This window comes from Tachypleus tridentatus, chromosome 7, assembly GCF_004210375.1.
Source record: "Tachypleus tridentatus isolate NWPU-2018 chromosome 7, ASM421037v1, whole genome shotgun sequence".
NCBI lineage: Eukaryota > Metazoa > Arthropoda > Merostomata > Xiphosura > Limulidae > Tachypleus > Tachypleus tridentatus.
This window is the reverse complement of record NC_134831.1, coordinates 89,146,721-89,161,072: the sequence shown is the minus strand read 5'-3', so window position 1 is coordinate 89,161,072 and position 14,352 is coordinate 89,146,721. Positions and strand designations below refer to the sequence as shown.

Sequence of the window (14,352 nt, the reverse complement as noted above, 5' to 3'; positions counted from 1 at the left end):
GGCCACGTGTAATTCAGTCTTCAAATAATGCTATTACTCACTGAAGAACAAAGCTTTGTTATTTAAGTTCTGTATTGTGTATTGATGTGCAGAAAACACATTAACGTTGGAATGAATGACCTTCTAACACCAAGATATTGTTTTTATTTAATTACACTCAACGTTTCGCTTTACACCATGTTCAGAAACGTTCACTAAAACACAGACCGAAACTGATAATTCAAAATTTAAAAAAAACAAACGAAAAAAACCCACTAAGATGTCAGATGTGTTTTAGTGAACGTTTCAGAACAAGGCATAAAGCGAAATGTTGAGTGTCCAGTTAAATGTCGTTATTTCAAGTGTTAACAAAGCTGTGTTGTTCTAATTATCATTCGTAATTTGTTTCCAGAACAAAGACTACTGTATTCACCGAGAGGAATCGAACCCCCGATTTTAGGGTTGTTTTTCTTTAAACTTACCACTGCCCGACTGAAGGACTATTCTTCTTAGAGAAATAACGTAGATAATTTAAGTAACGTTACATTGTTCAGTAGAAACAAACGTGGAAGACCTCTATAACTGTCATTATTATACGTAATACACGAAACGTTTTTAAAACTTCGAACACCAAGTTTTAGAGTCAGAGATACGACTCTAAAATACATTTACTTGGAAGCCCTTCTTATGAAATTTTCTCATTTCATCTCACTAAAAATAATCTTAAAAAAAATTATATGCAGAAGACTACTGTTCGTCATTCATGTTACAAACCACAGGTTACACGTAGCAATTAAAAAAAAACACTTTTCTGCCTCAGAAACACATCTGCAGGATACGCTAAAATTCAAGTTTTAGATACCTGTGGTAAACGGAATAGATATAACATTTGTGTAATTTTGTGCATTATGAAATGAATTCACTTGTGTTTAAAACAGTTTGTAACGATAGCGCCATCTCGTATTGTGATGTATAACTGTTTTCTTGGATAATTGTCATCATCAGATAAATACCATTATATTGACCCAACAGTGTTATATGTACAACTATTTTCTTTTTGTTTGCTTATCTAGAAAAACCAATTATCTGATAAAGAACTTTGCTGTTTATGTTATATATGCAGATTTTGCTATTAAATTATGATAATAATACAAAAGCGTTTATTAAAACATTACTAATTATTTTCTAACTTACTAATTCCCAACCAATAAATGCCTTAGACTAAAATTACACTTCAAAACTAGCGCGAGCTTTACCTGAAAAATTCTAAACTTTCATTACAAGTTGTAAAGAACTTTAAAATTCTTAGAATGTGGGTAAATATCTTTACTGTTATGCATCCCTTGGAATTAACTCATTTTATTTAGAGTTTCCGTAATAAAAAGATGTGCATATGATGTTTTAACTGAATAGATTGATATCATAATGACCATTGTGAAAATGTGACAAGTGTTACAGACTTCTGGTTTCTAAGTCATAACGGAAATGTGGATTCACTTGAAAACCCTTCTAATTTCCAAGATAATTTATAATATTGTACCCATAGTTACATAATAACATATGTATACAACGTAACAGTGGTTATATTTCTTCCATTTGTTACTGACTATTAAATAATAGCAACCACTGGATGCAACACTTGGTAGTAATAACAAACACGTATACAGTTCTGACATTTATTAATATATAATTATACATTGTTCAGACAGTTTAGTAAGTTACTAAGTTGTGGTGATAAGTATTGTTCTGTGTTTATACATAATTACACACTGTTTAGACAGTTTAATAAGTTACTAAGTTGTGGTGATAAGTGTTCTGTGTTTATACATAATTAGACATTGTTTAGACAGTTTAGTAAGTTACTAAGTTGTGGTGGTAAGTATTGTTCTGTGTTTATATATAATTACACATTGTTTAGACAGTTTAGTAAGTTACTAAGTTGTGGTGGTAAGTATTGTTCTGTGTTTATATATAATTACACATTGTTTAGACAGTTTAGTAAGTTACTAAGTTGTGGCGATATGTATTGTTCTGTGTTTATACATAATTACACGTTGTTAGACAGTTTAGTAAGTTACTAAGTTGTGATAAGTATTGTTCTGTGTTTATACATAATTATACATTGCTCAGACAGTTTGGTAAGTCACTAAGTTGTGGTGATAAATATTGCCCTGTGTTTATACATTGTTCAGACATTTTTGTAATTTACTAAACTATGATGAATTTGCTCTACACGAAGTAAACAAACCACAGTGACTTTTTAACCAGAAATCTAATCGATTAACCTTGAAATATAACCCAAGTTACCCTTATCCATTCACAGTGAATTTTCACACCAACATCTAATAGATAACTATTCACGAAACATAACACAAGTGAACTATTTCCATTGGTTTTGGGTTGTGTACGCGACTCGTACACCTAGTGTGATGTTTCTGGTTATTTATCTGGAATGCGATCCCACCTTAGGTGAGCACGGACAACGTCTCTCCTGTGGCTACAAACAAATGCTTTGTGAATGATGAACGACTAGAAACCTGACTGGACCAGCATGTTTCATTACCTCATATTTAACCAGTGTAGGGCAGAAATAACGTTGTTTTTTTTTATAGTAAAATCACTTAGTTTAACTTATTCTCTGTTCTAGTAATGTAGTTGGTTAGAATGTTGGAATCTCATCCATCACGACGCCTCTCACGTGTCCACCTACTGTCAGGTCGGGAAGGTTCCACAGTTTTCCTTTTACTAGCCACTAAATTTCTCAGTTTTGATGGCTTCATCGATTATCCGGAAAAGCCCCGAGGAATAATGAAGTAGACAACGCCGGGGTAAAATGCTTGCAAAAAACGAAGCCCGTTCTCGCAATTGTATGGATATCTTCGTATGTCAATGATATAGGACCACAACGTAAATGGAAGGGATAAAACCCTACTTTGTGTGGTTTCTGCGGGAGTTCTTTAAAGTAGTAAGTTGAATGTTTTTGTTTTCTGAGGAATCGTACTATTTACTCACCGTCCTTCTTCGCTGTTACGCCCGTGTTTTTTTATTCTTACTTGGTGAAACATTAACGGTGATGTATAGAACACGTTAACGCATGCTGCACATTAAACGCAACTTCTAGACCGTAACAGTGAAGATACAGTTTTCTAACACTAATTCATTGAGCTAGACGATAAAAACGTAGTTAGAACAAAATATTTGAACACAAATTAAGAAACTAGTTTCTACACGTTGATGTGTTTTCTTCAATGTTACAAACTGTGTAGGACTGAAGAGAACACTTCAAACTGTACAACCGGCATAGGACCAAAGAGAACACGTGAAACTGTACAACCGGCATAGGACTGAAGAGAGCACGTGAAACTATACGACCGGTATAGGACTGAAGAGAACACGTGAAACTGTACAGTCGGCATAGGACTGAAGAGAACACGTGAAACTATACGACCGGTATAGGACTGAAGAGAACACGTGAAACTGTACAGTCGGCATAGGACTGAAGAGAACACGTGAAACTATACGACCGGTATAGGACTGAAGAGAACACGTGAAACTATACGACCGGTATAGGACTGAAGAGAACACGTGAAACTGTACAGTCGGCATAGGACTGAAGAGAACACGTGAAACTATACGACCGGTATAGGACTGAAGAGAACACGTGAAACTATACGACCGGTATAGGACTGAAGAGAACACGTGAAACTGTACGACCGGCATAGGACTGAAGAGAGCACGTGAAACTATACGACCGGTATAGGACTGAAGAGAGCACGTGAAACTATACGACCGGTATAGGACTGAAGAGAACACGTGAAACTATACGACCGGTATAGGACTGAAGAGAACACGTGAAACTATACGACCGTTATAGGACTGAAGAGAACACGTGAAACTATACGACCGGTATAGGACTGAAGAGAACACGTGAAACTGTACAATCGGCATAGGACTGAAGAGAGCACGTGAAACTGTACAATCGGCATAGGACTGAAGAGAACACGTGAAACTATACAATCGGCAAACCAAACACAGAAGATAAACTCAAAGAATGATAACTCTCAATCAGTCACTAAGGAATATCTGTACAAACTTACCGACAGCATGTCACATTGATGTGAAGCAGAACTGAACTTCAAGGAAATGATGACTAAATATTAATTTGTGGAACTGGTCTGTGTTATTCTGAGTTTCATATTTACGTTCGGTCATTACAGAGAAACTTGTTTGATCATTTTGTGGGCTAATTGTAATAATAAGGTGTAATAAACTACATCAGGTAAATAACACTTTTTATGATAAAATGCAAGTCATGACCAGCATGGTCAGGTGGGTTAAGACGTTCGAATTGGTAATCTGAGGGTCGCAGGTTCGAATCCCCGTCGCATCAAAACATGCTCGTTCTTTTTCAGCCGTGGGAGCGTTATAATGTTACGATCAATACCACTATTCATTGGTAAAAGAGTAGCCCAAGAGTGGGCGGTAGGTGGTGATGACTAGCTGTTTTCCCTCTAGTTTTACACTGCTAAATTAGGGAAGGCTAGTGCAGATAGCCCTCTTGTAGCTTTGCCCGAAATTCCAAAACAAACAAGTGAGATCAGGAAAAGTTTAGATATTTACTAAATCCAGTGTTACAATTAGGACTTGAGATAATATTTGAACAGATGTCGTCGAGTACGTTCTGAAAACATATAGTTTTATACATTTTTGTTATTTAATAAAATATATAACAAATTAACTTTTTCAAGGGAGTCCAATATTTTGTGTACCCCTGTTTTTCTGATTATACGAGGGCTGTTCAAAAAATACGCGGACTGACGTCATAAAACAAAATGTACTTTATTTAGAAGTTACAGGTCTGGGACCCCTTCAAAGTACTCTCCTCCCCAACGCACACACTTATCCCAACGGTGTTTCCACTTGTTGAAACAGTCCTGGTACGCTTCTTTTGTAATGTCCTCCAGCTCCTTCGTCGCATTTGCCTTAATCTCGGGAATCGTTTTAAATCTTCTTCCTTTCAAGTGTCTTTTGAGTTTGGGGAACAAGAAAAAATCCCAAAGAGCAAGGTTAGATGAGTAGGGGGGTGGGGAAAAACAGTGATCGAGTGTTTGGCCAAAAACTCACGAGTTCTGAGGCACAAATTTCGCAGCAACGCGGTGCATCTTCAATTTTTCGGTCAAAATCTCGTAACAAGATCCAACTGATATCCCACACTCTTTAGCAAGCTCCCTGACAGTCAGACGTCGATTTGCCCGCACCTGGGTGTTTATTTTGTCGACGTGTTGGTCTTCAGTTGACGTGGAAGGACGTCCAGGACGCTCATCATCTTCTATGGACTGTCGACCATCCTTAAAACGTCCATGCCACTTGAAACATGCCGTACGCTTCATGGCAACATCACCGTAAGCCGTGTTAAGCATAGCAAAAGTTTCAGTCGCAGATTTTCCAAGTTTAACACAAAATTTCACAGCAAGTCGTTGCTCCTTCAGGTCATTCATTCTGAAATCCGCCAAACGAAGAAATCGCACTTCACTTAAAACCGCGTAGCTAATACACAAATGAAGATATCTGCAATCGGGAAATGGCGTCGTAATTAGCTGATCTGTGCGAATCTAGCGACACCAAGTGGATTCCCCTGGAACCAACTGGAGCCGCGCAATTCAAACAGTCCGCGTATTTTTTTAACAGACCTCGTATGTTACCCATTTACACAGTAATTTCAGCTCAGTCGTATATATAAGTAATACTGACCTTCCACTGCTCTATCACATATCCAATATTCATGACTATATTTTCATTGTCTAAAAGTTTTATGTAAAAAGAAATCGCAGTGTCAACTCTGAGTATAAAGTTTTTATTTTTGAAAACGCAAACTGGAATACAAAATCGAACACTGTGGCGGATGCGTAGTTCATATTTGTTATTGAATTATTCATGTAACGTTTTTGGATTCCTTCTCACAAAGCAACTCATGGTGATTGCCCGTTATTCAACTTTTTTTTTTTCTGGTTATTCCAGAATTGATCAGTAGCACGTTTTATGAGCTCGAGATGTGATTGAAGCGTGAATAGAATTTTATTAGAGCACCCTGTGTGTAAAGGATGAATACAGGCTACTAAAGTAGATATAACTGTTGTATATATATTGTTTGAAAGATGGATTATTCTTCAAAGTTTTCAATTCAAGTAACCCGGCTCGGCATGGCCAAGCGTGTTAAGGCGTGCAACTCGTAATCTGAGGGTCGCGGGTTCGCATCCCGGTCGCGCCAAATATGCTCGCCCTATCAGCCGTGGGGGCGTTATAACGTGTCGGTCAATCCCACTATTCGTTGGTGAAAGAGTAGCCCAAGAGTTGGCGGTGGGTGGTGATGATTAGCTGCCTTCCCTCTAGTCTTACACTGCTAAATTAGGGACGGCTAGCACAGATAGCCCTCGAATAGTTTTGTGCGAAATTCAAAACAAACAAATCAAGTAACCTGTACACATATATATGTATTTGGAATTTGAGATTTAACGGTCTCCATAGTTACATAAACTATGCATGGTTTTATTAACATGTGCCAAAAGTGTTCAGACTTTTGCCTCCTACAATGTTTTCGTAACACATTAACCACAAAGTTCTCAATGTAATTTATTCTGATTTGATTTTCTCATATTTAATCATCTTGGATAATTTGTTTTCAGATATTGCAAACCAGTGAAACGTATGATCATTCTCAATAATGCCTCCCGAACATTTTGGAAAACATTAACACTATTGATCAATATTAAATTCTCCCTGGAATTATTTTAAAATCTATAAACATGTTATATTCATTCTTTAGTTTCAGTTGCCATAGTAGCACCAGTATCCTTATACATCTGAGTTGTATTTAAATATCTGATGCTATCCACACATCACACTAAAGTTGTTTTAAATCTTTCAGAAACACTGTTTGAAATCGGCAGTGATATTTTCTCACTAGTTTGTTATTCGATTCGCATAGTGTTCATAATTAAATTCCAAACCATCCTTCGATAAGATCTCTGCAATCTAAATGGTCGACCCCACAAAAGGAAACTTAACTGATCACGAACCTATCGAAACCTCTGGATCAACGGGCCGTATTACTCTGCTTCAACAGATTCAGTGTGGATATTTTTCACTGATTGTCCCTTAGTCCTAAGGATCGTTGAGGTATTAACGTTACCTTTTTACTCTACTCGGTACTGATAAAGAACGAATGCTCGTGACTTGGACGATAAATTCTTTCGACCGAATTAGTGACTGTACAGTACGTATGTAAGATGATATCCCAGTTTGAAAAACTCTAGTATATCCAAGTACATTCTATATAATATAAAAACAAACGCATTGAACAGTTGTGAGAAATTAAATACTGCTGTATGTAGCGAGTTGCATTTTTGTTTGCATAAACTACGTTTTGAAGTTACTTAGAAGATTTAATTATGGTTTCAGGTTTTATTGAATGCACTTAAAATAAATAAATAAAGATATATTACAAAACCACACTTAGAATATAGTTGAGGTAAGATATTTTTTTTCGTTTTATGTTTGTTTGTTTTTTTGGTAATCAGCTGCTAAGCGAGTTATTACGTTGAACTGGTAAGCATTAACCTACATTGGAACATTGTACGTTCAGAGTTCTCGTGAATTGTGTTATAAACACAAACTTTAAACAGCATTTCTATACCGTGTTTGTAATTGTGTATATAGCACTGTACCAAACGTACTCCATTTTAATATCTTAATACATTTTAATACAATAGACTAAACTTCTTCCTGCTAAGCCTTAAGTACATTAATATGATCCATTGACACTCAGACGAAATTAGGCACTTGACTTAAATTAGATTGGTAGGGTCTTACGGTGGGACAGCGATAGGTATGTATATTTACATCCCTAAAATCATGGGTTCGATTTACCTCGGTGTACAGAGCAGATAAAAAAAAAAAAAAAAACACGTACCAGTAGGTCAGATAAACGACCTTATCAAACCGACTTTAAATCTTTTTGAATTACTTTGAGTATGGATTTCAGTTTTCTGTTACCTTTTCTCACCCGTCATTTTTATAATGCCCCACAGCACTTCATCACCTTAAACAAAGTAAAATACAGGTAAATTCCCAAGCAAAATTTAAAGTTCATCACCTTAAACAAGTCAAAGTAAAATACAGGTAAATTCCCAAACAAAATTAAAAGTTCATCACATTAAACAAGTCAAAGTAAAATACAGGTAAATTCCCAAACAAAATTAAATAATCTTTCACGTGAGGGGACGAAGAGGAACCACAACGTTCCTGACCCCCCCCCCCCCTGTTGGAGAGAGAATTCATCAGACTTCTTTCTCTCTCTAAACTAAACCCCTGCCAAGTTCGTTTGCGTTTAGCACTACACGTAGAAGAACAGGAAACTTGTTGCTGTGGTGTCGACAACGTTACTACAGTACACAAGAATAGCTCAAAAGAGCTTGAAATATTTTCCTGTTCCATACTTACAATACTGACCAGATACCATTCGAGTCAATGCCAGCAAAATTTGGGAACCGGTGAAACATAATACACACACATATACATGTATTTATTAATTAATTTAAACTGAAAGACAAGTGAAATATTATTTCGGGAGCATAAAACAAAAAGACAGAAACTTCCAGTTTATTTGTACTTACAAAATTTCACTTGTTTTTCATTCGTAGTTCTGTGTGTGGTACGTTTTCGAGAATTAAAAATCATAGAAAATATTATTCTTGGTAAGTTTAAATTAGAACTGTTTATTTGTTTTGAATTTCGCGCAAAGCCACTCGAATTAGAACTGTAAACAGTGGGCGAAACATTAGTAACCAGGGCTCTTGTATCAAATTATCAAAAACGTTTGTCAATGTAGACAATTTTGTCAATTACTAAAAAAAAAACCCAACAAAATATGTTTATCAAGTATAACGTACGTTGATTGTTGATAAATAATATACTCACTAAATATGGTAAATAATACACTGAATAAATGTAAATAATATATTAAATGTAAACCAACTTGTGTTTTAGGTTTCTTCTTCTGTTCTATAGCGCTGTGAAAGGGCTAAGACACGAAGGCACCATTCTTTCCGGTTATCAGCAACTTTACCACACTAGCTGGTCTTTCGACAATTGGAGATGTTCGTTGAAACGACTTTCTTGGCTGTTTTTTTTTTCCTCATTTCTTGTACTACCCAACTGATGTCTTGTCTTTTTCAACATGTAGCTTTAGTGCAGCTTTCGAGTTGCGCAGCTATATATTTGTTTTCTTTATTGGTTTTTAAAACCTTTGCAGTTAGTGCTCAAATTCTTGTATAAGGACATACTTTAAGATAATTCATCTTATTTTAGATTTCATTTCTTTTATCCAGTTTCCAGATCCATGTGTTAAGATCAGTCATTATGACACTGGACTCGAAAGTGCCTAGTTTTATGGACAGTCTGCATGTTTTAGATTTTTATGTATCCTCTGTGGGTAAATGCTTTTGTACTTAGAATTTATATCAAAGCTATTAAAACGATGTGCCGCCGTCAGCAGCATCTTATTAATCTCGCTAAGGCATTGATTGTCATTCTTATAGCAAACCGACAGCTTAAGTGGGGGAGAGTATTTTCTAACATCACACAGATTCAAACCCTATGTAGATCAGTACTTCTTTCTTTAGACCACCAATGCAGATAATAACTTCTTTCTTTAGACCACCAACGTAGATCACTACTTCTTTCTTTAGACCACGATCAGTACTTCTCTCTTTTCGCCACCCGTATAGATCAGTACTTCTCTCTTTTCGCCACCCGTATAGATCAGTACTTCTTTCAGTTCACCACCCATGTAGATCAGTACTTCTTTCTCTAGACCACCCATGTAGGTCAGCACTTCTTTCTTTAGACCACCCATGTAGGTCAGCACTTCTTTCTTTAGACCACCCATGTAGATCAGTACTTCTTTCTGAAGACCACCAATGTAGATCAGTACTTCTTTCTGAAGACCACCAATGTAGATCAGTACTTCTTTCTGAAGACCACCAATGTAGATCAGTACTTCTTTCTTAAGACCACCAATGTAGATCAGCACTTCTTTCTTTAAAACACCCATGTAGATCAGTACTTCTTTCTTAAGACCACCAGTGTAGATCAGTACTTCTTTCTTAAGACCACCAGTGTAGATCAGTACTTTTTTCTGAAGACCACCAATGTAGATCAGTACTTCTTTTTTAAGAACACCAATGTAGATCAGTACTTCTTTTTTAAGACCACCAATGTAGATCAGTACTTTTTTCTGAAGACCACCAATGTAGATCAGTACTTCTTTCTTAAGACCACCAATGTAGATCAGTACTTTTTTCTGAAGACCACCAATGTAGATCAGTACTTCTTTCTTAAGGCCATCCATGTAGATCAGTACTTCTTTCTTAAGACCACCAATGTAGATCAGTACTTCTTTCTTAAGACCACCAATGTAGATCAGTACTTCTTTCTTAAGATCACCAATGTAGATCAGTACTTCTTTCTTAAGACCACCAATGTAGATCAGTACTTCTTTCTTTAGACCACCAATGTAGATCAGTACTTTTTTGTTAGGCCATCGTGTTGCTGCACATAGTTTTGTAGGTAAATAAATTTGGTGAGTTTCTCATGGGCTAGCTTGTCATTTTCAGTATTTCTCGTGTCAGCCACCAGAGGTATCTTCATGATGTCGCTCTTTGTGGGTTGTATAAGTGTTTGTATATTTTTCTGTGTTGGTCTGTCTTAGTGGATTCTATATCTGTTTTTGTGTTGTTTTCATCTTGTGGGTGTATTTCTGTTGTTCTAGTTTTCTGCGTTGTATCTGTTTGTATGCTTTTCTAACTTTGTGGGTTACAGCTCTGTATATTGTTCTCACCTTGTGGGTTGTAACTCTATTTGTATGATATTCTTACCAATTGAATAACTATGTTTGTTTTCTATATCATCAACAGATGTGATAGCTTTGTGGGAAACGTCGAGTAGTGCTATGTGTCACTTGCTAATTATATTGGATCAATACGTCATACACACTCGTACTGTTTTTCTTTGTTACTCTTTTTGAATACCATTTGGATTTGTTAGGATATTTAACTCTAATAGAAAGCGACTGAAAACCAGAGTAAAATTTTCTTCTTGACATCTAACTAAATAATCAAATTTTGCTGGAATCTTTGACTGTTTTGTACAGTTGCGTGTTGTGTAGATTTTCATTTTAACGTGTATGTAAATCACGCCACCTACGTAAATTACGTGTACTAGTTCCTCCCACCGGAATAGTTAATTTAATCAGCTTCCGGAACTATATTAAGCGGAGTTAATCCAAGAAGAAAATTAATAATAATAAATATTTGGTGTTAAAGTAGATCACTGATATGGTATTATTAACCCTTAAGTTAATTCTGATTTGTAAACAATCCGTATAAAATTGTTAAAAGTTACACTCATCAACTTAATGTAGCTTGCGCTTTATACTGTTGTTTTTCATGCAGTTTGATCACGTAAACATTGTCTCAATTAGTACTGTGTCTATTGTATCCCAACTAGCTTGGTATTGGTCGAAATTGCTTGTCAGCTCCGGATATAGTAAATAATGTGCTGAAAAATGTTGTTTATTACTGTCAGCCAAAGTTCTTGGAATAATAACATCCAGTTCCATCATACTTTAAGATCTGTAAAAATAATTGTTGATTATTGTATCACTTATCTTGGGCAACAACTGTAAAGTGGTTACCACCAAAATCTTTGTTTGTTTTTTTTAAATTTTGTAAATAAAAATAATAATTGGTATAATCAAGGTGGTTTCATACTTGATGTATAAATAAGTGTATTAGAAATGATAATTAATAATCTGTAAAGATACGTGTATAAGATACGATAATAAACAAAAACCTGTAAACATACGTGTATAAGATACGATAATTAATAAAAACTTGTAACATACATCTACAAGAAACGAAATATTCTGTGCTGTTTCATAAGTTTTTGAACTTGTTATACTTTTAAAACATGTTCCAAGAACTGTACAACATGGGGGACAATGGGTCTGACTAATGGTGTGTGTCTTTTCTTTCTTCTTTCCTAACTTGTCACGTTACAACTAAACTATAATTGCGTGATCGGTCCGAGAAACACGGCCAGTCTTTCCTCAAATACTTCCTATTGGTTGTCGCTTCCTGTCTCAGCTACCACTGTTATTAATTGATATAACGAATGTTCTTAGTTGTTTTTGTAATCAGTTACAATTTGAGTTTCGTTCTTCTGAAGTCCACTGAAAACTTGGAAGTTTCCTTGTTAAATATCGGTTTTGTTCTGTTGATTTTTTCTTTCTTTCTTTTTTGCTAAAGGTCCTCAAATGTACAAGTTCATTTGTAGAATTAGGCTTAACAAATTTAGTTTCGTTTTCTTTTTTGCATATAAAGATATAAGGAACTTTAGTATAAACTCGTGTTATAGAAATTAAAGTAATATGTCTCAAACGTTATAAAGAATATTGACAGGAATGTTTAAAATAACGTTAGTTTTAGTACACAGATTATTAAAATTGTTCAATTACTGAAACACAAACCTGTACCTGAGTTAAGAATAGAGTAGAAACAATAGTGGGCATGTTACAAACACCAAACTTAAGTTACAGTTCTCGATGGGGAAATAAAGATTTACTGACGTTTGGTTTTAAGGTAAAACTTCGATTATCTATACGTTCTTTGACACCTTCCGAGGTGGATAAAAATATATGTGGTTTATTTCAAGAATGTAAAACAATACGTCAACCACAATGTACAGTGTGGACTAGGCTTTACGCTCTGTACCCGGACTTCCAATGGCATGTACTGAAAAATATATGGTTTTGTATAGTATTGTATGGTGAATTGCCAAATTCATATAGGTATGGTTTTGTATAGTATGGTATGGTACATTATCATACTGAGACAGATATGGCTCTGTACAGTATATTATTGTATATTGTCATTCTGATAAAAAGTATGTCTCTGTACACTGTGGTGTGATACATTCTCATAGCGATAAAGGTATGGTTCTCTACACTATGGTATGGTGAATCGTCCCACAAAAGAAGGTATGATTCGTCCTCACAGAATTATGGAAGAAATTAGTTCCAGAATTTCAGAATATAATAGTATTTCTTTTAACACTCCTCCGAAAAGTGGGGCCTAATAGGCCCCAGAGCAACTTGAAAGATTGCTTTCAAGTTCATTAATTTGATTAATGAAATCAAATGAAATGGCAATTTCATTTAAATACAAAATTATTAGCCTAATATTAATAACCTTTCAAGTTGCTCCTGGGCCTATTAGGCCCCACTTTTTGTAGGAGTGTTAACTGTTGGGAGTGACCTAAGTTATACCCCACCATGATATTACTACACTGTTTTTAAGGCTAAGATGATACATTAATATTTAGACTTTCATCAGCTAGCTCTAAATCATATCGTACCATCTCAAGCAAACAGTGTATAATGGAATTTATTATTCATATGTTAGTTTTTAGTTATTCTTAGCCTCAGGTTCGATATTTAATTTCCATTGAAACCTTTGAAAATAGTCTTATGGGTTGCAGTTCAACGATGGAGTTAGCTTTTCCTGTTCACAGGCTGATCTGCAGTCGATAAACATTAGCCCTGAAAGATTGATTGTATTTCGTATATGTTTGTTTTTAAGTTAGGTTGTACCTACGGGCGATTTATTTTCGGCGGCCTGATAAGTATTTCTTATCAACACTTCTCTTTGTCTTTCGTTTATTAAGTCATAAGTCTCATATGTAAAGCTGAAATTAGTTTTTTTAACCAACGTAAATTAGTAGCAGATATGATGATGTATATCACTGTTGGATATACAAGACTGTTCATTTGAGGAGTTATTATTTTGTTTATGTAGTAATTTAATATCAGATGTATAATTGCTTTAAAATCTATATTTATGACGTTTCGTTACACAACTCTGTACAAGTCGTACTTTGTGCATCTAGTTTAATTGTTGTACTAAGATTTTGTAATATTGTTGACAGTTTATTTGAAGCTTCTAAGTTTTTCTCGTTATGTTTGCTATTGTTGTTATTAAAGGGCTAATTATTTCTAGATTTTTGTGTCACATGTTAAAAATACGTTCAGATACAGAGAAGAAAAGTTAGTAAAAGTAAGTTTGTTAAAATGAAGTCATTGTGTGGTTGTCAGTTTAACCATAACGGTGATTTATAAAGTAGAAGTTTCACATTTTGTATTATAATATCACAGCTGAAGAGTAAATATAATATGTCTCGTCAGAGGGTGTTCTAAAGTTATTGAACCTGTTTGTACAGGCTTTTGACAAAAAAGTGACAATAATTTAAAGCTGTGGA

The 14,352-nt window shown here is 35.2% G+C and overlaps 1 protein-coding gene across 25 annotated transcripts in view; it reads left to right on the top strand.

Annotated features, from left to right (window-relative positions):
* Positions 1-14,352, top strand: part of LOC143256159 (uncharacterized) — a 258,843-nt gene that overhangs the window by 164,555 nt on the left and 79,936 nt on the right. The gene's annotated exons all lie outside the window — the stretch shown is intronic.